Raw genomic sequence first — 17,494 nt, 5'->3', positions numbered from 1 at the left:
TTTGTGCACAAACGTTAACTTGCACTTATAAATAGAAAGATGCTCAGTTTGTAACATGATTGAACATTTAATGTATTTAGGATTACTTGATTGTGATAACACTTTGACTGTTAAAGGGATAGTTCACCGTGAAATTAATTTTTGATATGTTTTAGATTACCTCTAGGGCATCCAAGATGTAGGTGTCTTTGTTTCTGCAGTTGTTTAATTTGGACTCTGTGCATGCTCTTTGAGGTGGTGACCATAGACTTTAGGCATTATATGACTGATAGACAAGAACGGTTTGACCTAAAAATATCACACTTTAAACTACTGCTCTACAAGTATGAGCAACTGGTCTTCTGCTGAGGCCAGAGTCTGCATTAAAGATTACCTTGATCAGATCAACACATATGACAGAAGATCCAGAACAGAAGTGTAGAAACTGCTCAGCATTTCTGACATAACGTTGCAGATGATTGAATACGATCTGATCTGAGATCTGAGAGAGATTACCTGTGATGTTTGAAGTCGCTGTGACACTTCTGTGCTTCTTTGTGTCATAGAGAGACAGGAGACTTTCCTGGTCTGGGACATTCAGCAGTGCAAATGGCATGGTTTTGGAGAAGCATCTATTATATATTTGGGCTCTTGAAGAATTGCTTGTTTGTGTGGCAACTTTCATGGTGTTTGTTGGAGGGATGCAATGAGAGCCCATTCTTGTGAAGAGGTTGAGCAAATCCTCTTCATCACTTCATTCCTCCAGTGTGTCTTGACCAGCCTTTGCAACCGCAGATCGTTCAGTCGAAGAGAAGGAGTTGTGGAAAGATGACATCATCACTGACGGAGTCAATGCTAAAATGAAAGCACTGGAAAGCGTCACTGGCAGAACACCGAGGTCAAGTCATCCTTTCACCAGATCCTTCAACTGACTCCCATTCAGCGTCAGAGAAGTCTGGTCTCAGTCTAGGACACACTCATCTTCCCCTTCACACTGTTCAAGGAACTGATCCCAGAATGCAGTGTGAACTTCTCTGGACACTCCAGCATCATCTACAGCATCTCATTTACACACTTCATCTTCAGAGTAGATTGAATTATAACACAGCCAAAAGATCTTCCACAACCTTTACCCTGTGTATTAAAGCACATGATGTGGATCTGCTGAGTTTCCAGATCAAATTGTTGGAGAAAGATGGTTTCTTGAATGTGACGCAAATCTTCAGGAGCTGAAGGGATTTCCCATCTAGAAAAAGGGAAAAACCATTCAGAACTATTTGTAATTTTCAATTATTATTAATTATTACATTTTCAAACAATTATTTCAGTTAATCTGAAAAAGATTTTATTTTGTGTCACTGTAAAGTGAGACATTTATATATAATTACAAAACATTACAAAGTAATCAACTTTTAAAGTAAACTGTGTCAAAATTATAATTACACTTGTTCTCAATGGCTTTGGCACAAAACAGACTTAACACTCTCTAAACTGTAATTATAATTGTCATAACTGTTTGCTGGACCGTCAGATCTCTACAGTTTATTGCATGTCTGCAAATGTTGTTACTCACCCGAAACATCGCTTCGGCTCAATTCTCAAATTAGACTTTTCCCCCCTCAAAACAATAAGTTGTCTTGTTCATCAAAACTGATAATTGGTCACATTTATCGAGTGCTTTTCTGTGTGCTCAAAGCGCTCTACATGGAAGAGGGGAATCACCTCAAACACACCGATGTGCATCATCACCTGAGTTCAGCTTTACAGAGACAATAGGAGATTACAGGAACACCGATTGTGTTGGATTTACAGCAGCGCCAGAATAAAGTTATTGTCCAGTTAAAGTTAGTATTGATTGATCATTAGTTATTAACTTAGGGGGGCGCCAACACGACACCGTTATAACAGAAACACCCAGCTGCTCATTTGCATAATAACAGTGTCTGGTGTCTCTAGAATAAACCTTACATTCATTAAAAAACTAAAACATGTAAAAAGTGTTTTATCATTATGTGAGCCACACTGGTCAAAATGTGCAGATGTTTTTTTATTTGTAATAAAAAATTAATAACTGAAAATAAATATTTTATTATATACAGTATATATATTTCTATCTATTTTTTATTGCCATGTCAGTTTTGTAAAGGCCACGACAGTTCCAACTCCAGTGAAGTTCACTTAATTTATTACAATTTATTACAATTTAGTTTCAATACTTTAGCTCTACGCTTGAACTGAATTTAGATTGTGTTCCTTATTAGAAAATAATCCTAAATATTGATTATGACTTAATTTATATCTTTGATTATTCTGAGTATCCAATACTTTCAGTTATTAATTGATTCTGGACCCAATGCCACATGGAGATCCCGTCAGCCTGATTGTGGATCTCACGGACACACACTTGTCAGTTCTGGCTTTAGTCAGTGTGTGCAGGGTTGGCTAACACCTCTTGAGTCGGTCGCCGACTGCTCACTCGTACAGAAAAGTGTGTTTTATTTAGACACTTCCATACAACTTGCTAAATCAGTGACAGAAATCAAAAGCTCTTCAGATTCAGACGTGCCAACCATACATGCGCCGTTCATACATAGTTTGACCGATCCTCACTATGATCTGTGTAGATCACCAGCCCCCTATAATCTAATACAATAACGACTCACAATAAATCAAGATGCAACATTTATTTTTCAGATCAAATTGTTCAGAAGTTGTGAAGAGTTTGACAGTTTCATGGAGAATCAACTCATCAGTTTTGATCAACAAGCCATGAGCATTTATTTATTATCTCTTTTACACACATGCTAAAACACACGCAATTTGATTAAATCAATACAAAATTCTAATCTGATATGAACATGAAACTATTGTTTAAAAATTCTTTTGTTGTGAGGAAAAAAAGTCCCATTTGAGCCGAAGCGATTGAGAAAAACTGTTAAATAACCTTTTGATCATTTATTTTAGTTCGTTTTGGAGCATTTTAGTTTGGTTTCAAGTTTTCCAAATGTTTTCCTTTACTATATAACTGAAATAACTGGAAATAACTGGCTTAAAACCATTGTTTTCCTGAAAATACTAACATGCCTGAGATTTCTTCTACAGTACTGTATATAATAACAGATTCTCATGTACTTTCTGTGAACAACGGGACACTGGAGTTGATAATTGAGTAATGACTGAAGATATATTTCCCTGACACAGTCCAGTCTCCATTCTTCATAATTGCACAGAATGAAAAACTGAATTTACATTAAAACTGTTCCAGTAAAACATGCCTATATGGTTTATTCAGTAATACTTTACAAGATTCACTAGTTAACATTAGTTAATGTATTTACTAACATGAACTAACAATGAACAATACATTTGCAGTATTTATGAATCTTTGTTAATGTTAGTTCATATAAATCCAGCTGTTCATTGTTTGTTCATGTTGTTCACAGTGCATTAACTAATGTTAACTAATACAACCTTTAATTTTAATAGCGTATTAGTACATTTTGAAATGAATATTAGCTAATTATTGTTAATTCTTAGTTCATGTTAACTAACTAATGTTAACTAATGAACCTTATTATAAAGTGTTACCGTTTGTTCTTGTATATTGTGTGTATGATCTATAGAGTCTTTGTATATTATTGTGTAATATACACACACAGAAATCTAAACAAACAAAAGTAAAATCTTATATAAATGTGCAGTTGTGTGTGTTTTGCAGTGTCAGTGCAGGTATATGAGGACTGATGATCTATTATGTAAAGGGCTTCACATGACATGAACATGTTGAGTCTCTTACCAGCGGCGCAGGATTACTGGAGAGTGGCGACGACGCCTCAGTTTCAGCTTCATTCAGCTCTGCGTTCTGGAGGATACACACACACACACACACACACACACACACACACACACACACACACACACACACACACACACACACACACACACACACACACACACACACACACACACACACACACACACACGCAAAACATACAAGTTATGTTACACACACATAAAGTGTCACTGTAGATCATGTAACAGTTGTCTAGTGAGTGAGAAGCACAAAGCGGGACATCGTATGTATTGCGACCTTATTTTCTATTATAATGAGGATATACATTATAGTTTTAAGGTTATTTTATAACTCCCATTTAATGCTTTTAGTCTGAATATTTCCTTTTTCCTCATCTATACTGAGACATTTGGTTTATTAGGAGCACATTTACCAGTGTGATGTTCTCGTTCAGATGTCATCACGATTGCTTGGTCTTCATCTGTTTGTCCAAGTTCATCACCTTCATCATTCACTCACCTGTGTCTTCCTCATCTTCATCTCTCTGCACACTTCTCCTCGTCACTCGAGGTGTGTGTGAGTGTGTGAGACTGTGCGTGTTCTTCTGAGAACATTTGCTGATGAACAGGAGCTGTGTGAAGTGCTGGTGTCTCGACTCTCATGGTCTCTAAAGTCAAACCGCTCTGAGGATCATCCTCCATTCCTCTAGTTCTCTGAAGAACAGGCAATAACATTACATGATGAACTCAGCGATTCAGCTAAATCAGTGATATTATCAGACAATCGGCTAAATTAACCACATTTACAACAATTCAGTCTCTGTATTTAAACGTGTGATTTTACTAAACTTGGTGTCTCTTTTAGATAAAAGTCTGTCATCAATAAATGTGTGGTTGAATCCTGTGAATCACTGTCACATCCATGCGATAACAGTTCAGCAGCCGGTCTCTCAGTATCACTGTCTAATCAAGTGTTGAGTGTTCATTATATTCCTCTTTTCTCCAACAGATAAAGATTCTCCGTCTGTGACACACACCTCCTGTTTAGTGCAAATGTCAAATCTCAACATCTTCAGTTCGGTTTGTTCATAAAGATATCCAACAGTGCTAGTTAAGGGAATTTGGTTTCTTTTAACATCACAAACAGGAAAAGTGAAGTTTCTGGACCTTTTGGTGACTGTCCATTTGGGAAAAAAGGTTCTTTCCCATTTCCATGATTTCCCACTTAGCAACATTATTTCGGCCCACATCCGGCCCACATCTGGCACTTGTGGCATGCGGATCTGGCCCACATGCAGCAAAGAATGACGGCCCTTGGGTGGCCCACACCTGTTTGCCAGATCTGGGCCACAAGCAGGCCATAGCAATGCCACATGTCAGCCAAGAGCAAAGAAATAAACCAGAACTGGACTTTATCTGAGCCACAAAATCTGTGTATATTAAACATGGAGTCACCTCAACCTTAATAAGCCTGTTAACAAACAGAATCACTGAAGGAAAGAAGATAATGGAAAAAGAGACAAGCAGAGCAACTGACTTTAGACTGACTTTCCACGAGCCCGTGCGCGTGTCCCCCCTCTGCTCGCTCTGTCTCACGGCCCATAAACTCCTCTCTGAGTGTAAGTCCCGTTGCCACACACACTCTAAGCGCGCCCACACCCAGTGTCCAGCCCGCTATGTGCAGCAATCAGGGCGAAATCGCCATTCAACCGCTAGCCGCATGCTGCGAAGCGTGGGAAGCCATCCCCGGCATCTCCCCGTGGGTTTTAAGCATCATAAAGAATGCTTTCGCGTTCGCGTTCGGCTCGAATCCACTGTCAGCCCGGCTGCTATGAACACGCTTCGCTTAGAAATAGCCAAGCTACTGCAGAAGGGCGCTATAGAGAGAGTCCCGCCATCTATGACCGAGTCGGGGTTTTACGGCCGTTATTTTCTTATTCCCAAGAAAGACGGCGGCCTCAGGCCGATCTTAGATCTCAGGGTTTTGAACAAAGCGCTCATGAAGAGACCGTTCAGAATGCTCACAGTCAGGAAACTCCTCGCGCACGTCCGTCAGGGGGACTGGTTCATCTCTCTAGACCTGAAAGACGCCTATTTTCAGATCCAGATAAACCCTCATCACAGGCCATTCCTACGTTTCGCCTTCGAGGGTCTAGTTTACCAATATGCCGTCCTCCCGTTCGGCCTATCCCTAGCACCCCGTACGTTCACGCATCCAACACGGGTTGGGGTGCGGTTTGCGAGGGCTCACCGGCCGCCGGCCAGTGGTCGAGCCAGGAGAGTTCCCTACACATAAACTGTCTGGAAATGATCGCGGTCGAGAACGCGCTGCTGTTTTTCCTCCCGCGCATACACGGTCACCACGTCCTGATTCGCTCAGACAATATGGCCGTGGTGTCCTACATCAACCGTCAGGGAATCTCTTTCATCTGACGCGCTGCATCCTATTGTGGTCCCAGAGTCACCTGCTCTCGCTCAGAGCGACGCACGTACCGGGCCTTCTGAATGACGGTCCAGACATGCTGTCCAGGAACCTTGTCTCCCCCGGAGAATGGTCCCTGCACACTCAAACAGTTCAAACATTGTGGCGCCTATTCGGCAGAGCGGAGATAGATCTTTTCGCGTCAGAAGAGAACGCTCACTGCCCGATATTCTTTTCAAAGAGCGAGGACGCGCTAGCCCAGGATTGGCCCCGCCGCCCGCTCTATGCTTTTCCCCCGATTTCTCTGCTACCGCAGGTCATTCAGAGAATCAGGGACACACGCCACTCGGTGCTCCTCATAGCCCCGCGCTGGGAGAATCAGATTTGGTTCCCGGAGCTCACGCAGCTGTCACGGACAGCCCCGTGGCCCATTCCAATCAGAGCAGATCTCCTCACTCAAGCTCGCGGCTCGATCTGGCATCCCCATCCACAGCGCTGGGCGCTTCATGCATGGGTGACCAACGACTACGCGTCGAATTGCCAGAAGGGGTTCTGAACACGATCAAACACGCCAGAGCGGAATCTACTAGAAAGCTCTATGCTGCAAAATGGTCTGTGTTCTCTAGATGGTGCACTGACAAAAATTTGGACCCACGGACGTGCGAGGTTTCGTCTTTGCTCGTGTTCCTTCAGGAGATGCTGGATAAGGGCAGGTCCCCATCCACTCTAAAGGTTTACGTGGCAGACGTCGCGGCGTTCATTGAACCCCGGCGCGCCCAGTCGTTGGGCAAAGACGAGCTAATCATCCGCTTCCTCAGGGGAGCCAGAAGGATGAAACCCCCTCGCCCCCCTACGGTGCCGGTCTGGGATCTTTCTATAGTTCTAGAAGCTTTGAAAGCCCCATCGTTTGAACCACTCGAGTCCGTGGAGCTAAAATACCTCTCGCTAAAAACAGTTTTTCTGACTGCACTCGCCTCAGTAAAACGCGTGGGGGACATTCACGCGCTGTCTTCAAGCGCCGCGTGCCTTGAGTTTGGACCTAATGACTCCTTTGTCATTCTGAAACCTAGACACGGTTATGTTCCAAAAGCGATTGGTACTCCCTTCAGGGCGCAAGTGATCTCTCTATCGGCGCTGCCTGCATCCGATAGTGAACGTGACACTGATCGCCTCTGCCCGGTCCGGGCTCTGATAGTGTACACTACACGCGCTGCTGCGTTCAGACGCTCGGAGCAGCTGTTTGTGTCGTTCGGCGGCCGCACCAAGGGTCTAGCCGCCTCTAAACAGACACTGTCTAGGTGGATAGTGGATGCTATTGCTTCTGCTTATGCCGCTAAAGACCTGCCTTGCCCGCTGGGCGTCAGGGCTCATTCCACCAGAGGCATGGCCTCATCGTGGGCATGGTCCTGCGGAATTTCCATTCACGACATTTGTGTGGCTGCGGGATGGGCCTCCCCCTCCACTTTTATCAGATTCTATAACTTGGAAGTTCCCGCCTTACAGGCTAAATTACTGGCGGTCTAGTACTATACAGCTCTCCTATAAGAAGCTGCACTATTGGGAGTCCTATCACAACCGGTTCGCCCCTTATACGTTCACGGCCCGTTATGCCGGCCGCCTTAAGGGCGTTTTGCATTAGATGATAACGGCCGCTATGCTGGCCGCCTTATTGTCTTCTTCCACCTTAAGACTCCCCCGGTGTTTTTCCCCCTGGGATGCTTAGTGGTTACATAGCGTGCACGGCGTTGACCAGATGTTCCCGTAGCGTAAGCTAGCTTACACAGTACGAGAGAACCTCTCGTAAGAGAACGAATCGGTTACCTAACGTAACCTCGGTTCTCTCTAGATGAGGGAACGAGTATTGCGTTCCCGGCCGTGCTTGCGCCATCAGTGTTTCGCTTCATGCTGAAAGAAATCGTCTACCGAGCCTGGGAGAGCCAGTTTTATACACTGTAGCCACGCCCCCTTCGGCGGGCTCTGACGCAATGAGCGAGGGCCGTCCGCTCATTGGCCGCGGGCTCAGCGCCGCTCTCCCATAGGTTCGTGCATTCTCTCTGAGCGAACCAATGAGCTGCTAGCTAGCCCCGCTCACGGTCTGCCTCAGAGAGACTGCGTTGACAATGATTACAAAATTATGGAATAATTTTTTGGCTTCAACTTCTCAGCAAAGATGAATCTTTTCCGTAGCGTAAGCTAGCTTACGCAATACTCGTTCCCTCATCTAGAGAGAACCGAGGTTACGTTAGGTAACCGATTCGTTTTCCACCATCAATTCTCCAAACAACAATCCTCCTCTGCCTTTCCTGTGTGGATGATTTGACTCACTCTACAGGTTTGTGGAAGTTTAATTAAGTCCATTCACTAACATTTATATAAGCCTATAGCCTAGTCACATAATCTTATATTCTTTCTGACACATAAACACCATAGAAACCATAAAATAATTAGACCAACATTTACTTGCATCAAGCACAACTCTGTTGGTATTTTTATCATTATTATTAATATAATTATTACATTTAATTTATTGCCACACTTTAATATGTGAATTATTATCAGAAATCTTAAGGATGAAGGATAAAACAACAGCTATGCGCGGCTGCTCCAGCCCATTGGCTGCTCATAAACACGGCTGCTGTAACTTTAAACTGCCACAAGATGGCGCTGTTATACATTTACATTTAGTCATTTAGCAGACGCTTTTATCCAAAGCGACTTACAACTGAGGACTAAAGCAAGCGAGTCATCGTGAAGAGGCAAAAACAACGCCAGAAGTGATAAAATACAAAGTTCAGGCATTGCTCAGAGTAGCAGAAGACACATTAAAGGAAAGAGAAAGAATGATTTTTATTATTTTTGCTCCATTCCGGACTTTTCGACACTCTTGATGTTTTATTTTTTGAATTTTTTTTTTATTTCAGATCACATTCGTTACAATTTTCCGAAAAAAAAGAGAAAGAGATTGATCTTGTAATACATAAATCATTTAGTTACAGTTCACAATTTCATAAAGAATAAACATTTTTTGAACTTACTGAAATTTTTTGAAATTACTGAACTTAAATATACAAGTTTGATAAAAATCATCATTAAAGAAGAAAATTTCAAATGGCATTTAGAGGCTTTTGCATCTGAACTCTTCATATATATATATATATATATATATATATATATATATATATACATAGCCAATAGCTATATAACAATAACAATAACAAATATCATATGAAAAACAAATAATCTATATAAAAATTATAAACAACATAATATCAGACAGTAAATATCAGTTAAATTAATTATAAAGTTAAATAAGGTAAATATTACATACAATCTGATGCTGATTTACCATCTAATCCAGAAATACAGTCTATATAATTTAAATCAAGTTTAAAAACATTCATAAATTTCGATTAATGAAAAAAGAATATTCCAAGCAAAATTAATAAGTTGATTATTGTACAGAGGAGTTTGAGTCAGAAAATTGAAAGATGTCAAAACTATATAAATGTAAGTTTGAGGCAAAGTGTCCATTAATAAAACATTAGCCGCGTTTCCACTGCCGGGCTAGGGCTGGGCCAGAGCTAACAGCGAGCCGAGCCGAGCTAGTGGCCTCGGGCCTCAAGCACCGGGCTTGCGTTTCCACTGCCGGGCCAATAGCCCCACAGCGCTGCCCCAGACCCCACCCCTAACACGCCTTTCTGGATCAAACGTCACAAAACCCAACCCATTTCAGCAGGTATTATGAATTAATTTATTTTTTTAATTAGGAAGATAGCATGTGTATTAACTCACCTGCCGTAGTGGCTGCAATAGTGTCACGAGACCAGTACAGGCGATTCTCCATTTCAAGCAGCGATTTTTTGCGCGATATAACAGGCTGCGGAACCGCCGCAGCCTGTTAACAAACGCCGCCTGTTAACAAATAACAAACGCCGCAACCTCGAGATACAGAGTTAATTTTTTAACACCTTTAATAACTGATTGGACCCCATTTGAAACGAAATTAATTTATAGTAATAAAACGCAGCAAGTAGCCTACGGAGCAGTTAAAGCCGCATTTCCATCACCCTTCAAACTGAAATTGCCAATTGAAAATAAGCAAAACGTCCATTTCACAAAAACTCCGTGTCTGCAAATAATAATAATAATAATAACCATCATCATCATTATTGTAACATTTTATTAGGCTGCATATGTAGAAGACGCCTTTATCCAAAAAAGGAACAGAGCACAAATAAACACAATATTTTTGACGCATATCAGCGCATATCCAGTGTGTGTGGAGCGCGCACTGATGGCTGCGAGACGCCCATGTGAACACTTGCAGTTTCATTGCATTTCTTTCAGTGGAAACAACTTAAAATACTCTTTCATTTCTGGTCATACAGAAAATAATAATAAATTATTCGCAAATACATTTATTTGCGTAAACTCACAATAACAAGAAAACGTTGTGCTTTAACAATTAATCAAGGCGCGCTTCATGATCTCCGTGAACTGAAGCGCAAGACCTGAAACAGCCACCGCATTCGAATTTGTTCGTTTTAAATTGGACATTTAAAGCTTTAGTCTTGTAGATTAAAGCTTTAAATGTCCAATTTAAAACGAACAAATTCGAATCGAAAGCCAATATCTTTCTGACTATGTAATTATGTAGCCTAGCTAATTAATTTCTCTCTGTGCATCCGGAGATGGAGATATGTTTTTAGCCGAAAATCATTTAGAAAACAATAGTTTATTAATAAACAATTAATGCCTCGTTATTTTATATTATTTTATTAGCAGACACATTTATTATAGCCTATAAATCACCTATAATCCCCTTTCTGTAGGCTGTGGTTACGGCTCTTTCATTCAGCACTGCAGGGAAAATATCATTTCCAGGTTCTAATTTGGCCTCAGAAAACCAGTAAAATATATATTTTTTTCATATTCATTTGTCAAATATTTTAAATGTTTAAGGGGCAAAAAATCAAACAAATATCTGAAAATTCGTCGATATGTAGCCTATATATAGCCTATATATTTTTGCGCAGCATTTGGCATAGGTCTACAGTTCAAATTAAAATGTTATGCAATTTTAAACGGTTAATCGGTTAAACATGGACACCCGTGCATCTTGCTTCAGATCATAACGTTCCATAACACCGATAAACTCCGCCTTTTACCTTGAGCACGCCTCTAGCCCGAGCTGGCCCCCTCTGGCCCAAGGTATTCGACGGGCCAGAAATCCTGGCCGTTGGCCCTGAGGAAGCCCCGATCAAGCCCCGGAAGTGACAGTGGAAACGCGACTGGCCCTGGCACGCACTAGCACGGCCCGGCCCTGGCCCGGCAGTGGAAACGCGGCTATTGTATATCATTCCCCAGAGAAGAGCATGTGAACAGCTGTAGAATAAAAGCTGCATTTCTCGTCTACAGTCGGGATACATTTCCAAATAATCTTGTTACAGGGGAAATAGTGCTGAAGAACTTTAAATGATGTTTCTTTTACTTTGTTTGTAATTATACATGTATGTGAGTTACTCCATGCTCTATTCCCATTAATATTTCCATACAAGGGACCATTTGTACCTGGAGGCAGGGAGAGATTTCACACATAAAAGCTTTTTATTACTTTGTTGTTGATTTTTCTGTCTAGAAAAGATAGACTATTTATTGAAACACTGCTGGAGAAAAATACATTAATTTGATCAAATCTGTCCATCTCTAAATAGGGTGATGATCCCATGGGGTTTAGCTCTGGATACAATATCAAAGTCTTTTCTTGCAGGATGGACATTAAGTTCCTCATGAGTTAAAATTTGATTTTAGTTATTTAATAATTGGGATACCAGTAGAATATCATGTTTAAAGCAGTTTTTCCAAAGATGAAGTTTGGATCAATGTTCCAGAAACTGTTTGGATTTTCCACAAATCTTTTAATCCAGTTGATTTTTAATATCTCATTGAAAAGTGAGAAGTCAATAAACCCGCCTCCTCAATTTTATTAGTCAAGATGTTTTTCCTGATTTTATGAGGCTTCTTCCTCCATATAAAGTTATATAATAGTTTGTCTAGATTGGCACATTGTAACTTATGAATTTCTATTGATGTAAATAAATCTGCAGCTCGTGAGAGACCTTCTGCTTTAGAAAGAAGAACCTGCCATACGTAGATATATCTCTTGATCCAAGAGTCAAACTTTAATGAATATAGTCGTACGTAGTAAAGAGATATTACTCTCTGTCATCAACTTTTGATTAGGACTGATTTTTATTCCATTATAAGTTACTAAATTCTTTATATTTATGCCTCATATTTGACCCGAATGCTTATTTTTAAGAGAAAACTGCTCACATTTTGAAAGATTTAGATTCAAGCCTGAGCTTTCAGAAGATTGGTTTACAACATTTAGTGCAACTCCTATTTGGGAGTCATTTTCTCATTCGGGGCGGCTCAGTGGTTCATGTGGGTTGTCTACGAACCGAAAGGTTGGTGGTTCAATCCTCGGTTCCACCTGACCAAGTGTCGAGGTGTCCATGAGCAAGACACCTAACCCCAGCTGCTCCCGACGAGCTGGCTGGCGCCTTGCATGGCTGACACCGCCGTCGGTGTATGAATGAGTGTATGAATGGGTGAATGTGAGGCAAAATGTAAAGCGCTTTGGTGGCCATTAGGTCTATGAAGGTGCTATATAAATGCAGTCCATTTACCATTTTTTACCATTTTTTAGAAACAGGGTTGTGTCATCAGCCAGCGGTCAGATTTGTATTTCTCTTTCATTTAATGTAATTCCTTTGAATGAACTCTTGTGAATTAAATGACAGAGAGTTTGAGCTTCAATCCCCAATAGAAGAGGCGAGGTGGGGCAGTCTTGGCGGAGACCTTTGTGTGTGTGAAATCTAGATGAGCTTCCATTAGCCAATCTAACACAACTGTTTCCTCATGTACAGAGTTTATACAGCATTAATACAATTCTTACCAAAACGGTGTCAATAATAAACTTGTGGCTTACCGTGTCTAAGGCTTTTTGAAAGTCTAAGAATAAAATAAGGTGTTGTTCATCATCTAGAAAGTCTTTGTCTTCAATCAGCTTTGGGATGAGAATGCGTTGATCTTTCATGAAACCAGATCGGCATTCATAAATAAAAGTGTGTAATTTAGATTTGAGGCGTTTTGCTAAGATAGATGCTAGAATCTCACGGTCATTATTTAGCAGTGTAATGGGTCGTTGATTGTCAATGAACAGCGAGTGTGTGTGAGGTTTTGGGTGTGTGTCGCCTCAGAGAAGGAGGAAGATCCCTCTGTCAAGTGATTCTCTGAAGACAGCCAGAAGAAATTTACCTCAGAGAAACATTTCTACATCTCAGAGCTCAGACCATCACAGCCTGGGGATTTATTGTTCTTTAATTGAGTTATTCCCCAAATAATCTCCTCAAGAGTTATGTCCTGACAGCAGATTTGATTATATTCATTACAGTCATTATTTAGCAATGTAATGGGTCTCCGCTGCCCTGCTGAAAATGTGAAGCAGAAACGCTTAATATCAGATAATGTCCATAATAATTGGACTTTGGGTTTTTTTTTTTTTTACCGTTGTCATATTGTCAACATGGCCGGCTACTTGAAGCAGAATAGTGGGTCATATATGTCTAATGTCTAATGCTTTAAAAAACTTAAGGCTTTCTTCTTCATAGAACGATACATTTTAATTTATTTACATCTGGAATCTACAGGACATCGTCTTTCAAAACATGACCTGCGTGAAAGAGACAAAAAATGAACGTGTCTCTTGTCCCCAGCACATTTCAGACCACACTGACGCCCATGGGTTCACATTCAGATTCACAGTGATTACTGTCCCTCATCTTTCACAAAACTGGCCCTGATTTGTTTTAAGATAACTGGGCCACATTTGCTGCAACATTTGTGGGTCATGTTTGGTTTACACCCAGATTAGTCATTGCCGATTGTGCCACATTTTTGCCATAGGTGGCCCACATTTGGTGTGTGATATTTGGGCCATATTCATTATTTATCATATGGGCCACTTTAGGCCCACATTCAGATTACACATTGCCATGAGTGCCGCATCTTTGCCTGAAAAGGCCCACATTTTAAAATATTTGGGCCATATTTGTCATTTTACACGTGGGCCACTTCAGGCTCACACACATTTTGTCGGGCCATAAGAAGGCCTGCAGTGTCGCATCATCGCCTGAAGTGGCCCACATCCGTCTGCTATCTGAGGAGCGAGTGAAACACACACAAATGCTGTTAACTGGGGAAAATGTTTAGTCGGTCTGTAGAGGAGAAGAGACTTCATCCACAGAACAAAGACAATATACTGTACATCTGTGCATCAGCAACACACACACACATACACACACACAAACACACACTTCATATACAATAAAACAATAACAATAAACATATTCTGTGTATAAAATGTTACAGAGATAATGTGCACTCATCTGAGCTTCTTCCTCTGTTCCACCTTTAATTACAACTAAACCATCATTTGGCTGAATAATAAACCAACATTAATCATTCAATATCACATGTTTCTAATACGCATGCTAACACACACGCTGCTTTATTTAATAGTGAAGTCTGAGTCTCTTCCACCTGTATGAAACACATTTACACATGTATTTCTCCTCATAGACAGCAGTGAGACTCTTCTGTCGATCACCTGATGGTTTCTGCTCCTCTCATCTCCGTCTCACAGATTTAAACCTGGATGTAAATCCACTGACGTTTGGTGATTGATCTTCATCTACTCTGTAAAGTGGAACAGAAGAGAAAACAATCAGTGTTCAGTGAAACAAAGTGCTGTTTTTCTTTAGTAAAAGTAAGTTAAATTGAATTCCTGTAATCAGATTAATTACTGACTTTACATGATCTTGGATAGAGATATTTGTGTATTTAAATATAATAGATGTAAAGCCTGAATCATGTTCATATGTGTGTGTGTCGGTGCGACTCCTATTCAGTCTCTGTAAAGGAGAAACTAATGAGTGTACGGCGTATGGAATAAACCACAGCGAGCAAATACTAATGTTATTTTGAGTTAAACACAAACCTTTAGTTAAAGCCGTTTGTCCTCTAGTTTAAACATGTTTGTAGGCTCTTAGTAAATAACTGAGAGTAAAGTAAGTGTCGAGTAGTGTGACGTGTTGCTTGTCACAGTAAAAACACACTAGAGACAGAGACATTGCTCATGTGAGCTGGACGCTGTGAGCTGAAGCTGGAACTGCACTGATTTTAGCAGGAGTGCAGCGTTTCCTACAATCTGACCAAGTCTGTTTCACACTCAAATGATTCACTTCTACTGACACACTTCATAAAGCAGGTGTTGATATACAGTAGGTAGACAACCAGAATGTGTTTTTTACCGCCGCAGGTTTGCCGCGGCGGTAAAAGTTGAGGTGTATTTGCTGCCTTTGGCCGCTAAGAGGCGCTACAATCACAGACTTTGAAAAGTGTCCGTTTTTTGTGTAATCTTCAGCTGAGCCGCGGCTCTTTCAGAGCGATTGAAAGATGGTAGCAGATCAATTCAAGTGAAACGTTGTTAAATTAATTAATTAATCACAATACTGAAATTAAATTGAAAAATTAATTAAACCTTAAAACATTGCAGTCGAAACATATTAGGGTACATCAATGAGGCTTTACAATCGTATAAGACAGCATTGCATTATCAGTTTAGCGGTACCTGTGTGGTTAACGCATCATTCACAACCTCATCGACCTCTAAACGGCGCGAGATCGAACCTCGACACATGCTGTTGGCCGACAGCTTTTATGTTTTAACCTACCGTTCTTGAAGCTTAAATAGATAGCTGTTTATTAGCGAGTTTATTAACTGTTTATTTAGGCCTACTTAAAGTGTCCGACTTAATTTGCCACTTCTCATTGAGAGCTGAGGTCGCAGATAAATTCAAGGTTAACACTCTAGCCTGTAGGCCTACTTGGGGAAGGGGTGGGACATGTCCCTTTTTGCCAGGGTCGATATTGTCCCCACCACTTTTGAAATCTTAGCTAACCGCATTCGTTTCATTCATGTAGCGGTGAAATGTGTTGTCTTCAATCGGACGCACGCTGCAATCCGTTGTGGGGGTTTCATTCGTTCCGGTGAAATCACAAATCAATCCGTCCCCTCAGTTTATAAAATGTAGGCTACTCACGGATTCTTAAACTGTTCCCTCGGTTTAACAATTCGTGCCTACGGATTCATAAACCATACCCACGAGTTCCTAATCCGTGCTCTCAGATTTGTAAACCGTTTGTAAATCTGTACCCACAAATTCATAAACTGTGCCCACGCTTTCGCAATCCGTACTCGCGGGTTTGTGGCTCGTCCCCGAGAATGTGCCGCATGATTCAAACAGGCCTCCTGTTTAGATGCGGGATGCATTGTTTTTAAAAGGACTTCACTTACAAAAAAATAAATATAGCCTAACACAAACACAAAGTTATAGGCCTATAAAAATAAAAGATTCATAAACTGTTTTATGATTAACATAGGCCTATTTCCTGTTTTAAGTGAACTCATTTAAAGTTATAAACGCAAATAATAGGCCTAATAATAATATGCTATTATTATTACATTTAGGCTACATACTGCATTTAGATAGGCCTATAAGACGCTTTTATCAACAAAAAAAAAAAAAAGAAACAAAACAATTCGTCAAATGTCAGTCATAATACAGGTTAGACAATAATAAAACAGGGCTGAGATTATCACAAATAGGCCTAAACACAAGATTTTGACGCATAGGCTATCCAAGTGTTTGTGCACAAAAAAATAAATAACATTGACTTTTTGCCTTTAAACCTTTAAACATTTAAAATATTCGCAAATTAATATGAAAAAAAAAATAGATTTTACTTTCTAAAAACTATATTTTGCCCGCAGTGCTAAATGAGAAGTGCATGTCTCGGGAAGCATAGAGTGAGATGATTTATAGGTGATTTATAGGCTAATCATAATAAATGTGTCTGAAAAATAACGACGTTTTCTTGTTATTGTGAGTTTACACAAATAAAAGTAGTTGCAAATAATGTATTAGGCCTATGTAATTTTTTCCGTATGACCAGAAATGCTAGATTATTTTAAATTGTTCCACTGAACATGCAAGTGTTTGCAAACGCGGCAGTGACATGCAGTGCGCGCTTCACACAAACAGTTGGATATGCGTTAAAAACCTGTTTGTTTGTTAGAATTAGCCCATTATTATTGTAAGACTGACATTTGACGAATTGCTTTGTTCTTTTTTTTTTGCTGATAAAAGCGTCTTCTAAATAGGGTAGCCTAAA

At 40.4% G+C, this 17,494-nt stretch overlaps 1 pseudogene; it reads right to left on the bottom strand.

Moving 5' to 3' along the window:
• Positions 1-304: 304 nt before the first annotated feature.
• Positions 305-5,146, bottom strand: LOC148997189 (uncharacterized; annotated as a pseudogene).
• Positions 5,147-17,494: the final 12,348 nt, after the last annotated feature.

The sequence above is a fragment of the Pimephales promelas genome, chromosome 2 (assembly GCF_988280905.1).
Source record: "Pimephales promelas chromosome 2, fPimPro1.hap1.1, whole genome shotgun sequence".
NCBI lineage: Eukaryota > Metazoa > Chordata > Actinopteri > Cypriniformes > Leuciscidae > Pimephales > Pimephales promelas.
This window is presented reverse-complemented; position numbering and strand designations above follow the sequence as displayed.